The following is a 27,298-nucleotide window of genomic DNA, read 5'->3' on the forward strand; positions in this document are numbered from 1 at the left end:
GCTTTTCCCTTTGAGAATAGGGAAGATTCAAACAAGGGGACATGGCTTCAGAATTAAGGGACAGAAGTTTAGGGGTAACATGAGGGGGAACTTCTTTACTCAGAGAGTGGTAGCGGTGTCGAATGAGCTTCCAGTGGAAGTGCTGGAGGCAGGTTCGTTGGTATCATTTAAAAATAAATTGGATAGGCATATGGATGAGAAGGGATTGGAGGGTTATGGTATTAGTGCAGGCAGGTGGGACTAAGGGAAAAAAGTTGTTCGGCATGGACTTGTAGGGCCGAGATGGCCTGTTTCCGTGCTGTAATTGTTATATGGTTATATGGTTATATGGCTAAAGAAATTCCTCCTTGTCTCCATTCTAAAGGTCTGTCCATTCATTCAGAGGCTGTGCCCTCTGGTCCTTTGGGTCTTCCACGGCAGGAAACATCCTCTCCTCTGTGGCAATGAATTCCACAGATCCACCACCCTGTAGCGAAATAAATTCTTCTTCGTCAACATAAGCTGCCGTAACCTCATGCTCGGATTTCTTGTCGACTCTCAGCAAACTGGTGAATGTTTTCGGCAAGCTGCTCCTTGCAGTGTAAAGGCAAGCAGAGATAGATTCTCATGCATCTGGCCATGCCGATAATCCCCAGTACACACCATCACATGCTCCCTGGGTGTCACAGTTCACGAGTTCAGATACATCGATCCCAATAATTTCAGAAAATACGTTTGAACACGGCATTAAAGAGAAAAGCACTTGGGTGGAACATATTGTGATGGAGCAGAAAATGTGGAAACACAGGAGATGGAATGCAATGCTTGAAGAGCCAGCTTACGCCATCAGTCTGTTTGTGAGTCTCGCCTCTGCTCAGAAAAAATTACAGCTCATCTCCACCCTCAGCAACCATGCATAAGGTCATATGTCAGTCATAAGTGATAGGAGTAGATTTAAGCAATTCGGCCCATCAAGTCTACTCCACCATTCAATCGTGGCTGATCTATCGCTCCTTCAGGAGATGGGCCGACTGGGCTAATTCTACACCTATCATTTATGACTTACTTATGACATGAATTCCAAGGCTAACAGTCCATACTGATAATGGATTTATAGGCCCTCACTTATTGCTGTCCACAGGCCTAACCTAAGTACTGGATTTGCTATATTATCATTCAGCCCCTCTTCAGCATATAAAGAACTGCAGATTCGGGTTTATACCAATGATAGACACAAAGTGTTGGAGTAACTCCACGGGTCAGGCAGCATCTCTGATGAAAAAGGATGAGTGACATTTCGGGTCGAGACCCTTCTTCAAACTCTAGACATTTTCGAGGAAGCTGGCCTCACTTTACTTTAGTTGCTAGTTTTCCTGTGTTTTGGGAAACTCAACCACCTCCTGAAGAAACGCCCCGACCTGAAATGTCACCCATTCCTTCTCTCCAGAGATGCTGCCTGTCCCGCTGTGTTACTCCAGCTTTATCGGGTCTCTGTTTAGGTTTAAACCAGCATCTGTAGTTCCATCCTACCCACAATGAAACCTGGCTTAGCAGACCTTATTAAATTCACACTCATTATCAATAAATTAAAGATTTTAAACCATCTCCTAACAATGTTTTGGGTGCCTGGACCTTCTCGTATCTTCGTAAAAACCTGAACACTGCTAGGCTGTTCCCATATTCCCTTTATAATGCGATTCGATATGAAAGAACTTTATTTACCCCAGGAGGGAAATTGTTCGGCCAACAGTCATATAACACAACAAGATACATGAAACATGAAATTAAAGTGACGAGCGGAAACTCCAGGATTGGGGATGTGCAAAGATTAGGGAGTGTGGGGGGGAGGGAAAGTCAGTCGTGCCTACGACTGGTGGGAGGAGTTGTACAGGTTGCAGTCCACTAGGGAAAAGGATCCCCTGTGGCGTTCTGTGCTGCATCTTGGCCGAACCAGTCTGTCGCTCAAGGTGGACCAGCATGTCATGGGGAAAAACTCTTCCTCATGTGAGTTCTTATTTACAAGATCGGCAATATAAAAATTACACCACATTTCTACTGCCACCCATGCAACATCATTATTCAGCTCCCTGCATTAATTTCTCATGCAAAAATCTGTTGGGGATGATAATGTTTGCAGAATATTGATCCGCAAGACTGAGAGCATCATCAGCATTTACCAAGCCGAACAAACTAAGACACTGTGAGGCTGCATTTGAACTGCGGCAGAAATACAAATGGGTAGTTGTGGATCAGTATCTCATTATACATTCACCCCTTTACCTTTGTATTAAGGGCCGCATGGTGGCACAGTGGTAGGGTTGCTACCTTATAGCGCCAGAGACCCGGGTTTGATCCTGACTACGGATTTTGCCTGTACGGAGATTTGTACGTTCTCCCCGTGGGTTTTCCCCGGGTGCTCCGGTTTCCTCCCACACTTCAAGGACATGCAGGTTTGTAGGTTAATTAGGCTACGGTAAAAATTGTAAATTGTCCCCAGTCTGTATGATAGCGCGAGTGTGTGGTGATCACTGTTCAGCGCAGACTCGGTGTGCCGAAGGACTTGTTTCTACGCTGTATCTCCAATCGAAAAAAACAAATTGAAAGCAAGATTGAGCTGATTTACCACAACATATTTTGTGCCAGTTTTACTCAGTTTCACTGCCTGTGTTTACTGCTGTTTAACCCTTCTGTCAAAAGGATTACAATTAAATACGTTTGCAGGCAGGGTGCCACTCCTACACCAGCATCATCTGAAAGCCTGCTGTGGAGACATCTGTTTCTGACTATCCTTAAAATGGTGTATAAATTAATAGTTCAGTAGATTTATTATGGGAAAGGGCAGTTAAAATATTTGGAAGTGTAGAAATGAATTAAGGTAATGGAACAGTGACCAGAATAGCTTGAAAAGAGACACAGGATGTATTAAAGTCACACACAAGAATAGTTTGGCCCTCAAAGTTGTGTTTAATTTGACAGGGTAAATGGTTTCTTCTGTGTTACTAATTGCTTCATCGGGGGCAGCAGGGTGGAACAGCTGGTACAGCTGCTGCCTTACAGCACCAGAGACTTCGGTTCGATCGTGACCTCAGATGCTATCTGTGTGGAGTTTGCATGTTCTCCGCCGGACTGTGTGGTTTCCTCCAGGTGCACTGGTTCCCTTCCATGCCTCAAAGGACGTGCGGGTTTGTAGGTTAGTTGACCTCTGTAAAATTCCCCCTACTGTGCAGGGAGCAGATGAGAAAATGGGATAGAACTAAACTAATCTAAACGAAAGAAAGCATAAGTAACAAGCGCAGGAGTGGGTTCAACAGTCTCTTGAGCCAGTTTCAACATTCAATAGATCATGACTGATCCTATCTTGGCCTCCGTACCTCTTTCAGCACTGTTCATACCCCTTGGCCTTCTTGCATTTGAAATTACTGTCATTTGACTCCTCCTCCACTGCAAAGCTCCAGAACCATGGCTCTTAAGGGAAGAAACTCCTCCTTACCTCCATCTGAAATGGGCTCCTTCTCCATCGGAATCTATAACTTAGCTCTACATACTCCCACAGGTGGAATCATCCAACACGTCCATCCTCGATGAATCTTACATTACATTAGTGTATGGTGTATGGGGGGCATAGTGGTGCAGCGGTAGAGTTGCTGCCTTACAGCGCCAAGGACCCGGGGTTCGATCCTGACTACGGGTGCTGTCTGTATGGAGTTAGTGCGTTCTCCCCTTGACCTGCGTTGGTTTTCTCCGAGATCTTCTATTTCCTCCCACATTCCAAAGGCATACAGGTTTGTAGGTTAATTGGCTTGGTATAAATGAAAAACCGTCCCCAGTGTGTGTAGGGTAGTGTTAATGTGCGGGGATCGCTGGTCGTTGTGGATTCTGTGGGCCAAAGGGCCTGTTCTAAACGCTGTATCTCTAAAACTAAAACTAAAATTAAATTCAGCTTCGCCCTCCATTATTCTATGCTCAACCTCTTTTCATATATCAACCTTTCATTCGCAGGAAGCAAGAATTACAATGGGATCTTAATCGGCTTGGCATTTGGACCAGGGAATGCCATATGGAGTTTAATCCAGATAAGTGTCAGGTGTTGCACTTCAGGAAGTCAAACCAGGGCAGGACTTTCACAGTAAATGGAAGAGCCCCAGGGAGTGTTGTAGAGCAGAGGGGTCTAGGAGTACATACACAGTACGTACATAGGTTGATGGGGCGGTGAAGAAAGCTTTTGGCACTTGGCCTTCATCAGTCATAGAATATAGAAACTGGGATGTTCTGCGATAATGGTGCAAAGACGTTGGCGGGGTGTTTAGTTTGGGTCACCCTGCCGTAGCAAAGGTACCATTAATAATAATAATAATAATAATCTTATTTATATAGCACATTTTTAGTCAACTTGCATTGACCCCAAAGTGCTTCACATAATTACATTACATTTACACCCAGGCAAAGGTGGGTGAAGTGTCTTGCCCCAAGGACACAACGACAGTATGCACTCCAAGCGGGATTCAAACCGGCTACCTTCCGGTCGCCAGCCGAACACTTAGCCCATTGTGCCATCTGTCGCCCTGAAGTTCTGAAGGGTGGAAAGAAGATTTACACGGATGTTGCTAGGACTCGAGGGTCTAAATTTTAGGAAGAGATTGGGCAACTGGGGTTTTATATCTTAGTAGACCAGGTGCGGACCCGTTGGGCCCATCCCCCAAAGTAATATTCCACCACTGACCCATAGCCCTCAACTGCACAGGCGCGGCTCAGGGGTTCCCGTTGTGATGCCAGAGATCCCCGTTGTGATGCGAGTCACGGCAGCCCTCTATCAACTGCGCCTCGCCATCCCTCTTCTTACCCCTAACCTCCTCCATTCCCCCTCATCCCCAGCAATCCCTCCCTCTCCTCTTCACCCCCCTTTCTTTTCCCTCTCCTCCTCCCCTCCCCCACCCCTCACATCTCTCTCCCGCTCCCCTATCCTCAGTCATTCCCTCCCTACCCCCCTCCTCTCCCTCTATCTCCCTGCTCGCCCACACCTCACCTCACCCCATCCCACTCCCCCATTCTCCCTCCTCACCTCCCCACTGCTCTCCTCCTCCTCCCCCTCTATTCCTCCTCCTCCCCCTTTCCCTCTCCTCACCCCCCCACTCCCATCCATCTCCTCTCCCTCTATCCCCCCCTCCTCCCCCACTCTCCCTCCTCACCCTCCCCACTCCCCTCTCCTCCCCCTCTATCCCCCTTCCTCCCCCACTCTCCCTCCTCACCTCTCCCACTATCCCCTCCCTCACCCCTCCCTACCCCCTCCTCTCTATCCCCTTGCTCCTCACATTCCCCCTATCCCACCCCCCCACAATGAAACTAGTGATTTGAAAAAAAAACAAAAACTTTCCCCCCTATCCCACCCCCCACACAATGAAAATCACGATTTTTATTTTAAATAACCTAAACACAATGTTAGCTGTTAAAGAAAACAGAAGATTTTGATTGAAATTGATTTTTCTGAATATCGCGATTTTTTAATGTAAACGAGCTTCGGATCCCATTGTGACATCCTTGTGACAACGACCACACGGCTGAGGGGCAAGGCAAGTGGAAAGTGTATTTTGTAAAGTTTAAAATGTCAATAACTTGTAAAGTATAACATCAATCCGAACAAAACTCGTTTATTTTACATCACAGGACAATGGTGAATAAGATGGGGCAAAAATTGTAGCGCTATCGTGTGCCGTTTTGGTGGGATTTTGGAATATCATGCACATGCATGCACGCAAACAAACAAGATGAGAGTTTCAGTAATATATAGATTTCTTAAAGCACAGGAGACTAAGGGGTGACCTTGTAGAGGTTTATAAAGCATTAGGGGAACAGATAAGTGAATGTGCAGAGTCTTTTTCCGAGCATAAGTAAATCAAGAATTCGATTGCATAGGTTTAAGATCAGAATGGAAAGATTTAATAGGAACCTGAGGGGCAACTCTTTCACACAGAGGATGGAGGGCATGTGGAAGGAACTGCTAGAGGAAGCAGTTTAGGCAGACATTTGAAAGACGAACATTTGAAAGACTAAAGATTTGAAAGGCTAACATTTGAAAGACTTTTGGGCGGATACTGTATATAGACAGGAGAAGTTTAGAGCGATATGTGCCAGGCACAGGCAAATGGGACTAGCTAAGACTAGTATCTTGGTCGGCATGGACGTGTTGGGCCGAAGGGTTGTATGACTCTAGGTCTCTAATTGAATCTTATCTGCAATGTCTCCAATGCTCCCTCTTCACCACCCTATCTCAGCACTGGACTAGTATGGACTTTCATGTTGAATTTTACATTTTGGCTTGAACTGTTATGACCTGGTTTACCCAGTGTAACAGACAATTTATTTGTTGAGTTGTGTTTAATATGCCTGTAAAGCTGCAGCTAGTAAGAATTTCAATGTTCCTGTCCAGGAGCATATGACAATTAAATGATCTTGACTTGACTCTCGAAATATGGAGATTTCAAGACTATACAATACTCCAGGCGCAATCTCACTGGTGCCCTATAAAATTGCATCCTTGTTTTTATGCTCCATGTCCCTTGTAATAAAAGCCAACATCTATTAATCTTCCTAATTACGAGCAGTACCTGAAAAAACTCTAGAAGCCTTAGATTCCTCAATACTGCAACATTTTGTAATATTAGTCTAAAGTCATAGATTGATACAGCGTGGAAACAGACACTTCAACCCAACGTGCCCACACCGGCCAACATGTCCTAGCCGCACTAGTCTCATTTGCCTGCGTTTGGCCCATATCTTTCCAAACCTGCCCTATCCATGAACCATTTAAATTCTATTTGTAAAATATGTTTTTCTTTCCTGTTCCCAAAGTGGACTACTTTCCATTAGTCTGCATTATACTGTATTGTGATTTACGAGTGGTTAGGATAGTGATACTATATATTGTACGGTTATTAACCCTTAGTGATATGTGCAATGTAGTTAAAAACTACTGGTGTGTGATGTTAACAAGCTTCTAGCTGGAGGTGATGGCAAGTATCTTGACGGGCTCAGGGGAGGACACTGAGACAGAGGGAGAGCGTGAGAGAGGGAGGGGGAGTGGGAAGGAGGGGGAGAAAGAGGGAGAGAGGGAGGGAGAGAATGAGTAAGAGGGATGGAGGGAGAGAGGGGGCAAGAGGGAGAGTGAGAGGTGAGATAGAGGGAGGGAGAGAGGGGCTGAGACAGAAGGAGGGAGGGGAGATGGAGAAAGGGGGCAAGTGAGAGGTAAGGAGAGAGCAAGGTAGAGAGAGAAGTTTGGTTAAAGAAAGGTAGAGAGAGCATTAGAGAGAGATAGAAAGATGGAGAGAGAGGTAGAGAGAGAGAGAGGTGGTGAGAGAGGTATAGAGAGAGAGGGGTAGAAATGTAGAAAGACGAAGAGAGTGAGGTAGAAGGAGGTAGAGAGAGGTAGAGATGTGTATAGTAGAAAGGAGTAGAGAGGGAAAGAAGGGGAAAGGAGAGAGAGGGAGAGGAAGAGTGAGAGAGAGTGAGAGAGAGAGAGAAAGAGCAGGGGAGAGAGAGAGAAATAATTCTGAGACCAGGGAAGCAAAGAAACACAGTGAATAAAGGACATGATTGAAACCAAGACGAGCAGCTGATATAACCTTGAACAATGGTATGAACTGTATAAAGGGGTCTGGGACCGACCATTTTGTGCGGACGCTACTCGATGAGAGAAGAAAAATATAAACTCAGTAACATTAAAAATTATGAACTCTAGCCAGATAAGGAAGAAAGGTATAATTATTTTTCTCACTCCTTGCTTGAATGACAACTTGAAATGATTGCCTTCAAAGTCATGAGGGCCTTGGGCTAGAATAAGAACATAGGCTTTCTTTGGAAGATTACAGGAAAATCCATGTAAAAGCAGGGTGATCTGAGACATTTGTAGCAACAATGCAGGAACAGCCATTGGCAGCGAGATGAACCCGAGTTCAGAGAAGACTACCCTCACCAGCAAAGTGAATATGGCCATTTTATTCCTAACAGTAGTATTTCAGTCCGAGTCTTTTATTATAATTTAGCATAAGAAGCGATAAGCTGGAACAGTAAATCAAATGTGTAGGAAGGAACTGCAGATGCTGGTTTACCCCGAAGATAGACACAAAATACTGGAGTAATAACTCAATGATGTAAGAAACATATAACCATATAACATATAACAATTTACAGCACGGAAACAGGCCATCTCGACCCTTCTAGTCCGTGCCGAACACATATTCTCCCCTAGTCCCAGGGGAGATATAGAGTTTATAGGATATAAACATAGAAAATAGATGCAGGAGTAGGCCATTCGACCCTTTGAGTCAGCACCGCCATTCAATATGATCATGGCTGATCATCCAGAATCAGTATCCCGTTCTTGCTTTCTCCCCATATCCCTTGATTCTGTTAGAAGTCAATGGCTTGCAAGCATGTTTAAGAAACATGTGCTAAAAGAGATTAAGTTGTGCAAAACCTTGGTTTAGAGTCCTTATTTTGATGTGTTATTTGATACCCCTAATGGGTTCAACATGTTAAATTAAACCGGGTGCGCTATTGGTGACAAAAGGGTCCTTTTCTCTTTTGACACCTCTCACTTTCTCCAAGTTAAAGGAGTAGCCATGCGGTCTCACATGGGCCCCAGCTATGCCTGCCTGTTTGTTGGCTATGTCAAACAGTCCTTGTTTCAGGCAAACATTGGCACCATCCCCCAACCTTTTCTCCACCACATTGGCGGCAGCAATGGGGCTGCCTCCTGCACCCATGCAGAAATCATTAACTTCATCGCTAACTTCCAACCTGCTCTCAAATTCACCTGGACTATCTCTGACATCTCTCCCTTCCTTCTTGATCTATGTCTCCATCACAAGGTATAGACTAACGTCTATTACAAACCTACTGACTCCTGGAGTTGGCTGGACTACACCTCCTCCAAACCCTGCCTGTCGCAAACATACTATTCCCTACCGCATTTGCTTCTAAGATGAAGCTTTCCAACTCTAGGACACCTGAGATATCCTATTTCATTAGTAAACGTGGTTTCCCACCTTCTCATAGATGGATCCCTCACCCACATCTCCTCTGTACCCTGTAGTTCTGCTCTAGCTTGCCCTCCCCCAGGATTGAACAAGGATAGAATTCCCCAGTCCTCTCATTTCACCCCACCAGCCTCTGCATTCAACACATCATCCTCCTATATGTCCGCCACCTACAACAAGATTCCACCACCAGTCACGTCTTCCCATCTCCACCTCTTTCTGCCTTCCACAGAGACCGTTCCCTCCGCAACTCCTTGGTTCACTCATTGCTTCTCACCTGCAGCCCTATGAACACCTGTCCATATATTCATCCTCACTCGTCTCCATCCAGGGACCCCAGCAGTCATTCCAGGTGAGTCAGAGATTCACCTGCTCTAACTTGACCTACTGCATACGATGTTCCCAATGTGGTCTCCTCTACATGTGAAATCAAGTGTAGACCTGGCGACTGTTTCGCTGAACTCCTGCGCTCGGCCCTCCAAGGATCTCCCAGTTCCTAACCATTTTCACCCCTTCCCATTCCCAAACTGACCTTTCCGGCCTGGGCCTCTTCCATTGCCAGAATGAGTCCCACACAAACTGGAGAAACAGCACCCCATATTCTGCTTGGGTAGCTTAAAACCTAATGGTATGAACATTGAATTCTCCAATTTTAGGTATCATTTACACCCCTCCCCCCACTCCTCTTTCTGCACCCCCCTAGGCTCACCCCTATTTCTCCCCTCCCCCTCCCCACTGCCTACTACCATCTACCTCCTTGGTGACCTTTGTACTATCCTTGATCGTACCTTGCTGACTTTATCATGCATAATACGTTATTCCCTTATCATGTATTTACACACTGCAAATGGCACGATTGTTAATCATGTATTGTCTTTCTTCTGACTGGATAGCACACAACAAAGGCTTTTCACTGTACCTCGGTGCACGTGACAATAAAGAAAACTAAACTGAACTGACTGACATTGCTTACTCTGGCTTCACACATTGCAACTCTTCATTCCTTCTGTCTCTTCAATCCTTTTGTTTTAAAATCTGGCATATGGAATAACAAGACGTGTGTGAATGGGCGATAACTGGTGGGGATGGACTCGTTGGGCCAAAGGGCTGTTTCCACACTGTATCTCTAAACTAACTTAAACAAGACAAAACCAAACTAAATTATTTTTCTCATTCATATTGATTAGATCAGCACCCGGTTGTAATGAACCTTTGCAACATATTCCATCTACCAACTTGCCTATTTGTGTAATCTAACCATATTCCTTTGCAGACTCTTTATATTCTCCTCTCTTCATGCTAATCTACCTACTTTTGTATCGTCAGCACATTTGCTACGGTAAACTCAGCCCTTTCATCCAAATCATTAACTGACAACAAATAGGTGAGACTGCATCAATTATTTGGTTGCCTGTCTGAAAATGATCTATTTATTCCAACTCTTTTCTGTTCATTAGCCACTCCCTATCTACGTCAATTTATTGTTAACCCTGTGCACTGGTATCCTGTACAGTAATCTTTTATGTGACACCATGATAAATCACCTTCAGGAATTCGAAATACAAATAGTTCCTGATTTAGGATTAGATTAGTTTAGTTTAGAGATACAGCATGGAACCAGGCCCTTCGGCCTAACAATCCGCGCCAACCAGCTATTCCCCCGTGCATCAGTTTTATCCTACAGACTGGGGTCAATTTACAGAAGCTAATTAACCTACATACCTGCACATCTTTGCAACATGGGGGGAAACTAGAGCACCCGGAGAAAACCTATGACCACCCGGAGAAAACCCACGCGGCCATAGGGAGAACGTACCACATGGAGTTAGGTTCCTGAGAGCCATTTGTAAGTCAATTTGTTTGCAAATCAGAACGTGTTCTTAAGGACATTAAACCATCCTTCTTGCCTGAAATCGCTGATTCAATGCACATCCTCACTGACATGTATCTGTAAGTCCTGGGTCACCGCAACAAGATCACTGCTCTGCCTCCAGTGCCTGAGGTCAATTACTATTATCATACTGCCCAGAGTCACTTAACTGCACGCTTTGTAAACCTACCTCGGAATTAAACGTGACCTACCACAGCCAGGATTCCCCGTGGATGCTGTAGTCTATGTTACAATGTTAGAGTTACACCGCCAGCTGTAGCCAGCGTACAGTGCCTTACAGCGCCAGCGACCCGGGTTCGAACCTGACTACGGGTGCTGCCTGTATGGAGTGTGTACGTTCTCCCCGTGACAGCGTGGGTTTCCTCCGGCTGCTCCAGTTTCCTCCCACAGGTTTGTAGGGTAATTGGCTTCAGTAAAAAAAATTGTAAATTTTGCCAAGGATGTGCTGGTGTGCGAGGATCGCTGGTCGGTGTGGTCACGGTGGGATGAAGGGCCTGTTTCCGTGCTGTATCCCTAAACTAAACTTGTAATAATCCGTGGTTACACAAAAAAGCTGGAGAAACTCAGCGGGTGCAGCAGCATCTATGGAGCGAAGGAAATAGGCAACGTTTCGGGCCGAAACCCTTCTTCAGACTGATGGGGTGTTGGGGCTTCAGTATGAACGTCTGCACTCTCTTTTGCCAATTAATGACAGGATAAAGCGGTTTACCACTGCAAATTTGCTTCAAACCAGTCTCTGAATATTGTAGGAAGGAACTGCAGATGCAGATTTACTCTGTAGATAGACCAAAATGCTGGAGTAATTCAGCGGGACAGGTGGTATCTCTGGAGAGAGGGAATGGGTGACGTTTCGGGTCGAGACCCCTCTTCAGACTCACCTTTCGGGTTGGTTTCCTTCTTCTGTCTGAAGAAGTATCACGACCTGAAACATCACCCATTCCTATCCAAAGATGTTGCTCGTCCTGCTATTTTGTGTCTCTCTATATATTGTACTTTAACACTTTAGCAAGGCACAAGAGGCAGCGATTTCTTCCAGTCTATAGTCCACATTACCACCAGGACAAACCAATGCAGAAAGATCATTCTTTAAATCGATCTTCCTTCCTCCCTTGATAGAGAAGTAAATTGAGGCATTCACTCCAGAAATCTAGGCAAGAGCCTGTAAAACGTACCCCCTGGGAGCAGCTGAAATAAAATGTCCATAAGGACAGGATTTTAATCTGGGTCCATAGAACTTGATCGCTATCCTGCTGTTAAAAAAATCTCTTTAAAATGACAGGGCTGACAAGTTAGTCCTGAGAAACAGATGATGGGGCGATGGATTGAGTCGCTTCAAGGGGCCCCAAAAGAGGTTGAAAAAATTGTGCCTGCTGCAAGATTGAGACTATTTCTACGGCCAACCCATAGGTGGCTTCAAAGAGCTGCACTTTACGCAACACTGGAGAGAAACTGCAGATGCTGTTTTAAAGCGAAGATAGACACAAAATGCTGGAGTAACTCAGCGGGACAGGCAGCATCTCTGGAGGGAAGGAATGGATGGTGTTTCGGGTCGAGACCCTTCTTCAGACTGGAGAGAAACTGTCTTATAATACCCTACGTTTGCAGATAATTAGTCTTTCACATCAAGTCATCGAGTCATAGTGTGGAAACAGGCCCTTCGGCCCAACTTGCCCACAACTTTCCCCCTCAACTAGTCTGAAGAAGGGTTTTTTTAACCACCGGGTGGCGCCTGCGATGGCTGCCTCGCCAACAGTCTGTCTGTCCTTACCTTCTTTGTGTTTGTTTTGTATGTGTTAAATGTGTGTTTCTAGTGTTCTAGTGTTGGGGGGGTGGGGAGAGTTGGGATTTTTTCCGTATCGTATCTCCGTCCGCACTGTGGCTTAACATCGTGGAGTTGGCGGTCTTTGCTGGAGATCTCCCGGAAGCTCCATCGCGGGAGCCCGCGGTACTTTAACATCGCGGAGCTCGCGATCCCTGTCGGGGGTCGTCTTTGGGACTCCAACCGTGGCAGCCTGCGGGACTTTATCATCACGGAGCCAGTGGTCTCTGGTTAGAGACCGACATCGTGGACTCCAAGCCGCAGGAGTTTCGACCGCCCCGACGTGGGAGTTTCGATCGCCCCGACTGTGGATGGTTCAACTGCCCCGACCGTGAGAGAATAAAGAGGATTGAGATTGGACCTTATTGCCATCCATCACAGTGAGGAATGTGGGGAATCCACTGTGGTGGATGTTTATGTTAACCTTTATGTCGTTGTGTGTCTTGTTGCTTATTTTTAGTATGACTGTATGGTCATTCAAATTTCACTGTACCTTAATTGGTACATGTGACAAGATGCTGACCTTGAAACCATGAAAACCCCGACACCTTGAAACCCAAAACGTCGACTACCCATGTTCTCTAGAGATGTTGCCTGACCCGATGAGCTACTCCGGTACTTTGTGTCTTTTTTCCTATTACCCTGAGATCCTGGATGGGCATCCTTTTGTCAGTCAGCTTGCATTTGTGAAAGAATGGGTCTGAACCCAGTTTCAAGAAGATTGTCCAAATTGGCAGCAATCATTTAGTATCTATCTATCCATGCTAACTTTACTTTAATGGGGTAAGACGGGACAAATAGTTAAATTCAATGCTTCAATTGCACTTTATTGTCACATATACCTAAGTACAGTGAAATTATTTTCTTTGCATACAGTTCAATACTAAACGTTCTATATATTAGGTACATACCAAGTATAAGTTAGTAGACCACACTGAGTCAGCCCATAAGATTTGCCACATTTTATGTACCATCTTGTATCCTTCAAGTACAATAAATATAGATGGGGGAACAATAGATCGAAGGATGAGTGGATGGAAGGTGTTAGGAAACCTATAACACAGCAGCAGAGCCTTAGGTTTGTCTATTCATACACCTACACAAAGTGCTGGCCTTGTACCTAGATAACTACAGAATCTCCTGTCCTCATCCACCCACAATTGTTCAACTTTCAGTGTTACATCGTGCTTGTATATAAAATTGTAAGAGACATAGAAATGATATAGTTAGAACCCTTTCCACCAGGGTGGAAACGTCAAAGACAAGAGCGTAAAGATTTAAGGTCAGAGCTTAAAGGATATGTGATGGGATTTTTTTTTGCATAGCGGGAGAGTAATTGAACTTGGTGTCAAGCTCGGCATGGGTATTGTGGGCCGAAGGGTCTGCCCCTGTGCTGTATTTTGTATGTTTTATGTTCAGAATGGCACAGCTTGTAAAACTGCTGTCTCTCGCTGCCAGAGACCTAGGTTCAATCTTGGGTGGGATGCTGTCTGTGTGGTGCTTGCACGTTCTCTGTGAGACCATGAAGGTTTTCTCCAGGTACTCAGGTTTCTTCCTCCATCCCAAAGATGTGCAGGTTCGTCAGTCAATTGGCCCCTTCAAATCACGCCGAGTGTACAAATGAGTGGCAAAATGCGGGGAGAGTTGATGAGAATGTGAGGAGAATAAAAATGGAATTTATGTGGGGTGACACTAAATTGCAAAAAATTATTGTAGGATTGTAAATTGCAAATTTATTGTAGGATTAGAATAAGTGGATGGCTGATAGTCAGCAAGGACTTGATGGGTCAAAGGGCCTGTTCCTGTGCACTAAAACTCCAAAACTGAAGGGGAATCCCAACAAAACACAACCAGAATGAACAAAGGCACCATCTTGACATGGTACTCATGGTCTGTTCTGATCAAAAGCAAATCTTACTAAACAATTCCTAACCCTAAAGGTTTGTCGAATGATTGTCAGGAGCTGCCTACTACAGCGTATTGCCCTGTAAGGCAGACAGAGGGTGTAACCCGAGGAACAGAGAGTGCGAAACGCCAATGAGAAATTATTAGCAATACACGCAATGCAACAAGGAAAAAACTCACTCAACTTTAATTTTGCATACCTTCCAAAGAATCACAAGGCTGAGCCGTTGCTTGAAGAAATCGCATAAGAAGTCACATAATTAAATCCAAACTGCTGTCCTATATACTCCCATATGCAGCCTTCAAATAATCCCTGGTGATGAGTCAAGTCAAATCACTTTTATTTCTATAGCACATTTAAAAAACAACTCTGTTTGACCAAAGTGCTTTACATTGGTGGAGGTACTAACGTTATACAACAGTGGTTCATAGATTATGTACAAACATAAATACATAAATATAGACCTCCCTCAGAGGACGTCAAGAAAGGCTTGAGAGTAAAGATGAGTTTTAAGTCTCGACTTAAAAGAGTCGATGGAGGGGGCAGTTCTGATGGGAAGAGGGATGCTGTTCCACAGTCTAGGAGCTGCAACCGCAAATGAGTTCCCAATCAAATGAGAAATGGTTTGGGCAATGCTAAATCAAATGAAAGGTGTCTATTTGCTGCACTGTAGTGTGCGTATGGTGGCTGTTTTAGTTGGCACACTGTGCACTCTTGGAGCATTTGCATTGTTTCAGATGTGTGACACTTAACCTACCGCTCCTTCCATGTGATTCCCTTGCGTAAACGAGAGAGCACGTTGGCCGGCTGCAGGACTTAAATGACAGTCTGCTGGGAGTCCTCTGGCTCTGCCCTGCATGCGATTTAGCTGCAACCAAGTGCCTGGTGGCGGATTGATCCTGCCGTATGTAAGAGTCCTTCTCTCCTGCCTGATGTACCAAATGTTTTTTTTTGGCTGAAAGGGCAACAGTTTCGTAATTTGCGTGTCGGCCCAGAGTCCTTACAACTCCACGCTACTGAAGCAGTTTCACCGCACAGCAAATCTCAAAATACTGCAGGAATTATATAGCCTTCACTAAGGAAATTTCACATGCCTAATCCTTTAGCTGCAACATGCATTGATTTTATTCATTTAATAGGTGGCGCAGTATGGGGGAGGAAGTTTGTATTTTAATCCGGATTGAACATGGCACATATCAACAACTAGTGGAACATTTAATAGCAAGGACACCCAAAATGGTTCACAGCACCTTAATGGCACAAAGAAATCAAGAATACTAAAAAAATAGATGCTGGGATGGGCAATAAATATCTGGAAACATAGAAAATAGGTTCAGAAATTGGTCATTCGGCCCTTCGAGCCAGCACCGCCATTCAATATGATCATGGCTGATCATCCCCAATCAGTACCCCGTTCCTGCTTTCTCCCCATATCTCTACACGGCCATGGATCTGCCTACCAATCATGGGCAAAGTGAAGGGGGGTTTTAAGGCAGAGTTAGGTAGATTCTTGATTAGCACGGGTGTCAGAGGTTGTGGGGAGAATGGGGTTAGGAGGGAGAGATAGATCAGCCATGATTGAATGGTGGAGCACACTTGATAGGCCGAATGGCCTAATTCTACTCCTATTCCTTATGACCTTATGAAGGAGGTGAGGTCTTCAATTTGTGGTGGCATAGGGTTTACGATTTTTGCAAGGCTGGAAAGAGATTTAGCGAAAGCATTCAGGCTGTATAGGGATTTGAGTAAGGGCATGTGAGATTTTAAAACAAGACTTGTCTTTGCTGGCCAGGAACCAGTGTACAACGTGTGTCAGGTGAAGGCAGGAGAATGGGGTAAGATGGGAGAGATAGATCAACCATGATTGAATAGCGGAGTAGACTCGATGGGCCATATGGCCTAATTCTACCCCTATTCCTTATGACCTTAGAACAACAAAGTTTAGGGGTAATATGAGGGGGAACTTCTTTACTCAGAGAGTGGTAGCGGTGTGGAATGAGCTTCCAGTGGAAGTGGTGGAGGCAGGTTCATTGGTATAATTTAAAAATAAATTGGATAGGCATATGGATGAGAAGGGAATGGAGGGTTATGGTATGAGTGCAGGCAGGTGGGACTAAGGGAAAAAAAGTTGTTCGGCACGGACTTGTAGGGCCGAGATGGCCTGTTTCCGTGCTGTAATTGGTTATATGGTTATATGGTGGCACAATGTTGCAGCGCTAAAGCCGCTGCCTCACAGCACCAGTGACCTGGGTTTGATCCTAGCCTCAGGTACTGCCTGTATAGAATTTATACGTTATCCCTCTCTGACTACATGGGTTTCCTCCAGGTATTCCGGTTCTCTCCCACATCCCAGAGACGTGCGGGTTTGTAGGTTAATTGGCCCTAGTGTGCAGAGATCAGGTGTGAAAGTGGGATAACAAAGAACTAGATTTGAATGGGAGATCCATCATTCGGCATGGACTTGGTGGGATGAGGCGCTGCATCATTCAGTCAATCATTCAACAATAAGCATAGAATTATTGGGATTTAGATTATTGGGACAAAGCTTCAGAATTTAAGGACGTTCCTTTAGGAAGGAGATGAAGAGTAAAGAATAAAGAATAAATCAGCGAAGGTAGTACATCCGTGGATAACAAGGGAAATCAGGGATAGTATCAAAGCGAAGGATGATGCGTACAAATTAGCCAGAAAAAGCAGCATACCGAAGGACTGGGAGAAATTCAAAGACCAGCAGAGGAGGACAAAGGGCTTAATTAGGAAAGGAAAAATAGATTTTGAAAGAAAACTGGCAGGGAACATAAAAACTGACTGCAAAAGTTTTTATAGATATGTGAAAAGAAAGAGATTAGTTAAAACAAATGTAGGTCCCTTGCAGTCAGAAACAGGTGAGTTGATCATAGGGAACAAGGATATGGCGGACCAATTGAATAACTACTTTGGTTCCGTCTTCTCTAAGGAAGACATAAATAATTTGCCGGAAATAGCAGGGGACCGCGGGTCAAAGGAGTTGGAGGAATTGAGTGAAATCCAGGTTAGCCGGGAAGTGTTGTTGGGTAAATTGAATGGATTAAAGGCCGATAAATCCCCAGGGCCAGATAGGCTGCATCCCAGAGTACTTAAGGAAGTAGCTCCAGAAATAGTGGATGCATTAGTAATAATCTTTCAAAACTCTTTAGATTCTGGAGTAGTTCCTGAAGATTGGCGGGTAGCAAACGTAACCCCACTTTTTAAGAAGGGAGGGAGAGAGAAAATGGGGAATTACAGACCAGTTAGTCTAACATCGGTAGTGGGGAAACTGCTAGAGTCAGTTATTAAAGATGGGATAGCAGCATATTTGGAAAGTGGTGAAATCATTGGACAAAGTCAGCATGGATTTACGAAAGGTAAATCATGTCTGACGAATCTTATAGAATTTTTCGAGGATGTAACTAGTAGCGTGGATAGGGGAGAACCAGTGGATGTGGTGTATCTGGACTTCCAGAAGGCTTTCGACAAGGTCCCACATAAGAGATTAGTATACAAACTTAAAGCACAAGGCATTGGGGGTTCAGTATTGATGTGGAAAGAGAACTGGCTGGCAAACAGGAAGCAAAGAGTAGGAGTAAACGGGTCCTTTTCACAATGGCAGGCAGTGACTAGTGGGGTACCGCAAGGCTCAGTGCTGGGACCCCAGCTATTTACGATATATATTAATGATCTGGATGAGGGAATTGAAGGCAATATCTCCAAGTTTACGGATGACACTAAGCTGGGGGGCAGTGTTAGCTGTGAGGAGGATGCTAGGAGACTGCAAGGTGACTTGGATAGGCTGGGTGAGTGGGCAAATGTTTGGCAGATGCAGTATAATATGGATAAATGTGAGGTTATCCATCTTGGTGGCAAAAACGGGAAAGCAGACTATTATCTAAATGGTGGCCGATTGGGAAAGGGGGAGATGCAGCGAGACCTGGGTGTCATGGTACACCAGTCATTGAAGGTAGGCATGCAGGTGCAGCAGGCAGTAAAGAAAGCGAATGGTTTGTTAGCTTTCATTGCAAAAGGATTTGAGTATAGGAGCAGGGAGGTTCTACTGCAGTTGTACAGGGTCTTGGTGAGACCACACCTGGAGTATTGCGTACAGTTTTGGTCTCCAAATCTGAGGAAGGACATTATTGCCATAGAGGGAGTGCAGAGACGGTTCACCAGACTGATTCCTGGGATGGCAGGACTGTCTTATGAAGAAAGACTGGATAGACTTGGTTTATACTCTCTAGAATTTAGGAGATTGAGAGGGGATCTTATAGAAACTTACAAAATTTTTAAGGGGTTGGACAGGCTAGATGCAGGAAGATTGTTCCCGATGTTACGGAAGTCCAGGACAAGGGGTCACAGCTTAAGGATAAGGGGGAAATCCTTTAAAACCGAGATGAGAAGAACTTTTTTCACACAGAGAGTGGTGAATCTCTGGAACTTTCTGCCACAGAGGGTAGTTGAGGCCAGTTCATTGGCTATATTTAAGAGGGAGTTAGATGTGGCCCTTGTGGCTAAGGGAATCAGGGGGTATGGAGAGAAGGCAGGTACGGGATACTGAGTTGGATGATCAGCCATGATCATATTGAATGGCGGTGCAGGCTCGAAGGGCCGAATGGCCTACTCCTGCACCTAATTTCTATGTTTCTATGTTTCTAAGAGAAATTTCTTTAGTCAGAGGATGGAGAATTCATTGCCACAGAAGGCTGTGGAGGCCAAGTCAATGAATAATTTTAAGACAGAGATTGATAGATTTTTGATTAGTACGGATGTCAGGCGTTACGGGGAGAAGGCAGAAAAAATGGGGTTATGATGGAAAGATGGATCAGCCATGACTGAATGGCGGAGTTGCCTCAATGGGCCGAATGGCCTAATTCTATCATATCACATGAATTTATGAGCATTTAACACCAGTTCGGATATTTTGATGTTTGTTTGGAATGGTCAGATCTGGAAGTAATGTATGAGAGAACATCAGACTCACAGACAGCACAAAATGGGGTGGAGATGATGAGGTTGTGGAGGTGGAGGTTGGAGATCCTCCAACAAGATCTGGTGTACAAGATCATGAAAGGAATAGATTGGATAAATGCACAGTCTTTTGCCCAACTGTAGGGGAATTGAGAACAATAGATATTGTGGGCCAAGTGGGACTAGTACAGATGGGGCATGTTGGTTGACGTGGGCAAGTTGAGCTGAAGGGCCTTGTTCCACACTGTATGAGTCTGTGACTATGAATCTTTGCAATGGAAGTAAATGGGTTTGGAAGCTCAGATCAGGATTTTTTAAATCACCAAAGTCGGTGTTTTATTTGATCCTCTGGTTCAGCTCAATCCGGATCACCCCGGAGGTGATTAGTGGGAGGCTCCGAGTAGGTACCCAATTGCTATGAGGAGCCAGTATTGATTCAAAGGACCAAATAGTCTCCTTCAGTGTTGAACTATTTCCATGGCCATACGTTATGGAGTTTTGAAGCATGGATACAATGGATATGTTGCAAGATTTGTTAAATGTCAACAGGGAGGATTGTACATTGGGTTATTTGGGGATAAGAGGGCAGGGCAGGAAATGTTGTTGGTTGCTTCATGCGTTCCTTTTTCAATGAGCAGAACAATTGATAAGGAAAGACATAAAGTGCTGGAGTAACTCAACGCGCCAGGCTGCATCATGCACCAGAACATGGATAGTGACATTTCATGTGGGTACCCTTCTTCAAGACTGATAAATAATTAATAATGTGAGACAGACATTACAAGCACAAGATCTACAACAGACAGAAGGGTGGCACAGTGGCACAGCAGTAGAGTTGCTGCCTCACAGTGCCAGACACCCCGATCCAGCGATCTGTACGGAGTTTGTACATTCTCCCTGTGACGGCGTGGGTTTTCTCCAGGTGCTCTGGTTCCCTCCCACACTCCAAAGACATATCGGTCTGTGGATTAATTGGTTTCAGTAAAATGTAAATGACCTCTAGTGTGTGTGGGATAGTGCTAGTGTATGAGGCGATCACTGGGCCTGTTTCTACACTGTAGTCCAAAGTCCAAATAATGTCCGAAGAACATCCTTTTTCTTGAACTCATGTGTGGGATACTGCCAACAGCAATGCTGACACGTTACACCCAGATCCAAGTACTATTTAGAACATGGTAATGAGCTGCCTAATGCCCCTGTTCCACTTAGGAAACCTGAACGGAAACCTCTGGAGACCTTGCGTCCCACCCAAGGTTTCGGTGTGGTTACCGAAGGTTGCAGGTGGTTACCGAAGGTTGCAGGTAGTGAAAGCAGGTAGGGAGACTGACAAAAACCTCCGGGAACCGCACGGAAACTTTGGGTGGGGCGCAACGTCTCCGGAGGTTTCCGTTCAGGTTTCCTAAGTGGGACAGGGGCATTAATGAACTTCTGTAATCTTTCTGAAGATAGTTTACAGAGTTGCTGGTCAGGGAATTCCAACATTTAGACCCAGTGACTATGAAGGATGGTGATATATTTTCAAGTCTGTCAAGTGTGCAGTGGCGTTCCCCTGTGCCTACTGACCCTTCCAAGTTGTAAATGTTACAGGTTTGGAAGATGCTGTCAAGATGCTAAAATTGCTGCAACTTCAGAACTGAGAAAACCACAATGGTGAATCTGTGGAATTCATTGCCACAGGCGGAGATGGATAGATTCTTGATTGGTTAGGGTGTCAGGTGGTAAGGGGGAGAAGGCAGGAGAATGGGGTTGAGGGGGAAAGATAGATCAGCAGTGATTGAATGGCGGAGTAGACTCAATGGGCCAAATGGCCTAATTCTGCTCCTACAACGTATGGACGTGAACAATTTATTGTAATGCAAAGTGCAGCTGCAATATTTTCAGGAAAGAAGCATAAAATTAACCATATGACCATATAACAATTACAGCACGGAAACAGGCCATCTCGACCCTTCTAGTCCGTGCCGAACACATAATCTCCCCTAGTCCCATATACCTGCGCTCAGACCATAACCCTCCATTCCCTTCCCATCCATATAACTATCCAATTTATTTTTTAAATGATAAAAAAACAAACCTGCCTCCACCACTTCCACTGGAAGCTCATTCCACACAGCTACCACTCTCTGAGTAAAGAAGTTCCCCCTCATGTTACCCCTAAACTTCAGTCCCTTAATTCTCAAGTCATGTCCCCTTGTTTGAATCTTCCCTACTCTCAGTGGGAAAAGCTTTTCCACGTCAACTCTGTCTATCCCTCTCATCATTTAAAAAACCTCTATCAAGTCCCCCTTAACCTTCTGCGCTCCAAAGAATAAAGCCCTAACTTGTTCAACCTTTCTCTGTAACTTAGTTGCTGAAACCCAGGCAACATTCTAGTAAATCAACTCTGTACTCTCTCTATTTTGTTGACATCCTTCCTATAATTAGGCGACCAAAATTGTACACCATACTCCAGAATTGGCCTCACCAATGCCTTATACAATTTTAACATTACATCCCAACTTCTATACTCAATGCTCTGATTTATAAAGGCCAGCACACCAAAAGCTTTCTTTACCACCCTATCTACATGAGATTCCACTTTCAGGGAACTGTGCACAGTTATTCCCAGATCCCTCTGTTCACCTACATTCTTCACAATTATCCACAAAAAAATAGCTGACTCTTGCCAACTAAACCTACAGTATAGAGGCCTGGAAGGACTGTGGCTTTGTGGGAGGTAAAGCAGCCTTGGATGCTTATTGCAGTTTTTGCATTAACACATTCACTGGATGGCATACCTCAAGTTCAGCTTCCCTCTCAAGATTATGTCTTAGTCCTCTAAAGGAGTTGAGTTATATTTTAGATTTGCCCACTTTATTTTTATTTATGGAGAGGGTTAATTTTAAACAGACACGTATTTACAGATGCATTATTAAGTGCAGTGATCTCTGATCCCTTCCAGCTACAGTCCTGCCTCTGGCTTCACTTCATTTCACTCCCCTTCTCTCATTATCTGGCACCTTTGTCACCTACTCACTTATCTGCCAGTCAACCCCATCCCCCTCAACTATATCCACCTATCACTTGGCAGGCTTTGTCCCCCCTCATCTCTTTTCCAGATCCCCCCCCCTGACTGCAATCATTCTGAAGAAGGGCTCTAACTCGAGATGTTGCCTGTCTATTTCCTCCACAGATGCTGCCAGAATTGCTGAGTTGCTCCAACGCATCGTGTTGTGCATGGTAACGTACATAAAGATTACCCGGGTAGATGTATCCACATTGCTCCTGCCTCACACAAAGGGCGGTGGGTGCATGGAACAAGCTACCAGAGGTGGTGATTGAGGCTGGGGATAATCCCAACCTTAAGAAACGATTAGACAGGTGTATGGATAGGACAGGTTTGGAGGGATATGGACCAAACGCGGGCAGGTGAGACTAGTGTTGCTGGGATATGTTTGCCGGTTTGCGGGCAAGTTGGGTCGAAGGGCCTGTTTCCACACTGCATGACTCTATGACTCCTTTACTCCACATGTTCCCACGCATGCTCTTGTCCAAAGTCACAATTAGGGAGCCCTGCATCCATGTCTAGAGCAATGGATATTAGTTGACAGGAGCTTATTATTCCATATTTCAAGCAATATCCTCCACCTTCTCCTGTACAATTTAGCCGTAAGGTACTAATCCCTATGCATTGAAGAACTCTGTAGCATGTGTTTCTGCCACTGATTAGCTGGCTAATTTACATTCCAGTTCTTATAAGTGTATTAAAGTGGCTTAACTTAGAGTAAAATATTCCTGTTTTTATCTGACCACACAACTGGAGACCTCTTAAATTCACATTTTGCTAATCTTTATTAGTCAATATTTGAATGTTAAGAATCTTCACATCGGCAGGAAACATGAGTAATTAGTGTGTTTGCAGTTTCAATTGACAGCAAGCTCCTTTTGATCAGGACTGGTGGTTTCTCAGTGTTGAATGCAAAGAAAGGAAAGTGGTGCTAAATACCTGACTCTTTCACACAAAGTGAATTACAATCTTAATAAGATGAAACAAGTCAGATGGAAGTTTCTACGGTGGCGAAAGTACCTGAGCTGAAAGTTTATAGCCATCTGCCAATCATGAACTGTGTAGGAAGGAACTGCAGACGCTGGTTTACACTGAAGATAGACACAAAATGCTGAAGTAACTGAGTTACTACAGCATTTTGTGCCAATCATGAACTGTTGGGTGCCTCATCTTGCCTCATCAGCAAACAGCCGCACCTCTGAAGGCTAAGAGGAAAACCTGCATTGACATCCTAGGATTAGGATGTTTGATCTGCAACAACCTTAACTATTTTTGTTTTGAGTGAGGTCTGACACCAGACTTCAAATGATCTCCCCTTGGTGGTCAATGACGTTAGTTTTATCTGGGTGCCTCAAAGTCATACTTGAGTTTGAGTTCAGTTATTGTCAAGTTTACCGAGGTACAATGAAAATCTTTTGTTGTGTGCTAACCAGTCAGCAGAAAGACTATACATGATTACAATCGATCCATCCACAGTGTACAGTTAATGACAAAGGGAATAACGTTTGGTGCATGAAAAAATCCTGTAAAGTCCTTTCAAATATATTCCGAGGTATCTGATATCTCATCTCCAATGAGGCAAATAGTAGCTCAGAACTGCTATCTAGTTGTTGGTAGGATGGTTTAGTTGTCAGATAACAGCTGGGAAGAAACTGTCCATGAATCTGGAGGTGTGTATTTTCACTTCTATCCTCTTGCCTGATGGGAGCGGCGAGGAGTGGCCAGGGTGCGACTGGTCCTTGATTAAGCTGCTGGTCTTGCCGAGGCAGCGTGAAGGATAAATTGAGTCAATCAAAGGGAGGTTGGTTTGTGTGATGGTCTTGAGGACTTGGAAGGAGCTGTTCACAATCCATGAGTGATCCACCCCGATATGATGGTTGCTATGGTGCATCTGCAGAAGATAAGATGCTCTCTACGGTGTATCCATAGAAGGTCAAATTTGTACATTCTCCCCTTGAGCTGCGTGGGTTTTCTCCGAGATCTTCGGGTTTCCTCCCACACTCCAATGATGTACAGGTATGTAGGTTAATTGGCTTGGTAAATGTAAAAATTATCCCTAGTGGGTGTAGGATAGTATTAATATACATGGATCGCTGGTCGGTGCGGACCCTGTTTACACGCTATACCTCTAATCTAAACTAAAACTAAACCTTCTCTACAATACAAGTTCTGGAGGCTCCGTAATCCCGTTGAAACACAAAATGGCCAACAGGAAGTAGGGTTGTTCACATATGCTGTATGTCTATTATACATGAACATATATTCAGAATATATTCGAAGGCCACATATTCGAAGGCCAGTTCTGTAAGACTATTAGTGACCTCAGTATCATGCCTTATCAATGCCAGCATATTCAGATAGAAGAGTTTCTCCTTTGGAAAGTAATATCAGAGGCAGATGAGTAAAGAAATTTGCAATACTTTCAATCTGTTATTAATATATTTTTTACGTTATTGTGCAGATTAAACCAGCAGGAAAATAGTGTTTGCATTCGTTTTCAACCATAAAAGAAATGTTAAACTAAAAGACTGATAGTTGAATTGTCTGGGAACTGAATTATAAACTGCAGTTTGAAATCCCAGTCTCCACTGATATTCCCCATGGGGATCAAATGCGCTGGTCTCTGGTGGGCCATCTGGACACCAAGACTACACTGAAATGGAAATTGGCATTAATGACAGCTGTGAGATATCCTGCTTCCCGACTGCACAGAACTGTGGCTGTCTCGGCAGAGCAGTTTTAATTAGGAAGGAATTATCAGTGATAAAGTACAACATCCTGATCAAAATCATCTCCAGTTAAGCTGTAACAGTTGAATCAAAGATCTTAGAGCAGAGCAAGATGGGCTACTCCTGCAAAATACAATGGGCTGACGTGTAGTACGCTACGGAGGGGATCCTGGGCATTTTTCCTCGCCCATTTTAGTAACCGGAGCCTACCTGACCCGACCCGACCCGACTCGCAGTGTAATCAATGTTGCGGGGCAACAGTTTGTGTGTGTGATTATAGGGTTAGATTCATAATTCTGTCAGTTCATACTTCTTGTCAAGAATAAAATTTGACTCTGGTAATTGTCTTTTTTAATATTTTTTAAATCATTTCTTTTTAAATGGCTCACAAGCAGTGTTTGAGTTGATTTTGTAGTAACCGGAACCGACCCGACTCGCAGGGTAATTGACATTGCGTGGGACGTTTCTGTGTGTGATATATGGTTAGATTCATAATTCTGTTTAGTTCTTGTTAAAGAATAAAATGTTTATAAACACACATACATGAATGCGATATAAATGTATATAATCATATAACACACACAATTATATTTCTTCTGATCCAATGATGAACTTTATTTCAGACTAGACAAGGGACATTAAATAAGAAACATTGTAAACCTCCCCGCAACTTCACACACACTAGGCCTTATCCCCGGGCCCAACTGTCCCCCCACTCCCGGCACTCCCAGTACAATGTCTCCCCCCCTCCTATGCCCCTCTCCCGCTGCCCCGGGCCGCGCACTCCCTCTCCCCGGGCCGCGCACTCCCTCTCCCCGCTGCGGAAACAAAGATCCGATCTTTGGCCGGAAGCAAGATGGCGGAAGCAAGATGGCGGAACAAGATGGCGGGGACTGGTTGCTAAAATGAGTCCTATAATCACCCATGAATCCGCCCATGAGCGTACTACACGTTTGCGTGAGAGTAACCCATCTTGCTCTGCTATAAGATCTTTGAGTTGAATGACGTTCTCATTCTTAGCCTAACTATTTGGTATAGGTCTTCATCCTAATCTTCTCACAGCAATCATTGGCAGCACGGTGGCGCGGGGGTAGAGTTGCTGCCTCACAGCGCCAGAGACTCGGGTTCGATCCTGACTACGGGTGCTGGCTGCACAGAGTTTGTACATTCTCCCCTGTGACCTGCATGGGTTTTTCCTGGGTGCTCCGGTTTTCTCTCACACTCCAAAGACGTAGGGGTGTGTAGGTTAATTGGATTGGTAAAATTGCAAATTGTCCCGAGCGTGCGTGTAGGATAGCGTTAGTGTGCAGGGATCGCTGGTCGGTGCGGACTCAGTGGGCCTAAGGGTCTGTTTCCGTGCTGTATCTCTTAACTAAACTAAGCAGATTTTAATGGCTACTGTAGGTACTCATGTTGCATACTTTCTGGTACATTCTTTTAGTTGTGCTTTTGAATGGAAAACGTCCAAATCATTGATGATGTGATCTTCCTTTAATGCTAGGCTTGGGAAAACAATGGCATAAACTCTGCCCATTTTGTAAGTTATTATATCTCAGCACCATGTTAACAATTATCTAATATCATGAACGGGTAAAATAAAGGCAGCTATGATAGAATTTGGTCAATAGCATCACAACTGAATAAGACACTGAATGCTGGAGAAACTCAGTGGGTCAGGTAGAATACTTCATTCGTCTATAAGTTATAGGAGCAGAATTAGGCCATTCGGCCCATTAAGCCTATTCCGCCATTCAATCATGGCTGATCTACCTTTCCCTCTCTACCCCATTTTCCTGCCTTCTCCCCCTAACCCCTGACACCCATATCAACCTGAAGCATCACCCATCCATGTTCTCCAGAGATGCTGCCTGACCCACTAACTTGCTCTCGCACGTTGTGCCGAAAAGAAGGCTTCA

At 44.5% G+C, this 27,298-nt stretch overlaps 1 protein-coding gene across 1 annotated transcript in view; it reads right to left on the reverse strand.

Moving 5' to 3' along the window:
- The window catches only part of LOC129700783 (dihydropyrimidine dehydrogenase [NADP(+)]-like), a 637,641-nt gene that overhangs the window by 104,000 nt on the left and 506,343 nt on the right, over nt 1–27,298 (reverse strand). The window lies entirely within an intron of this gene.

The sequence above is a fragment of the Leucoraja erinacea genome, chromosome 10 (assembly GCF_028641065.1).
Source record: "Leucoraja erinacea ecotype New England chromosome 10, Leri_hhj_1, whole genome shotgun sequence".
Classification (NCBI taxonomy): Eukaryota; Metazoa; Chordata; class Chondrichthyes; order Rajiformes; family Rajidae; genus Leucoraja; species Leucoraja erinaceus.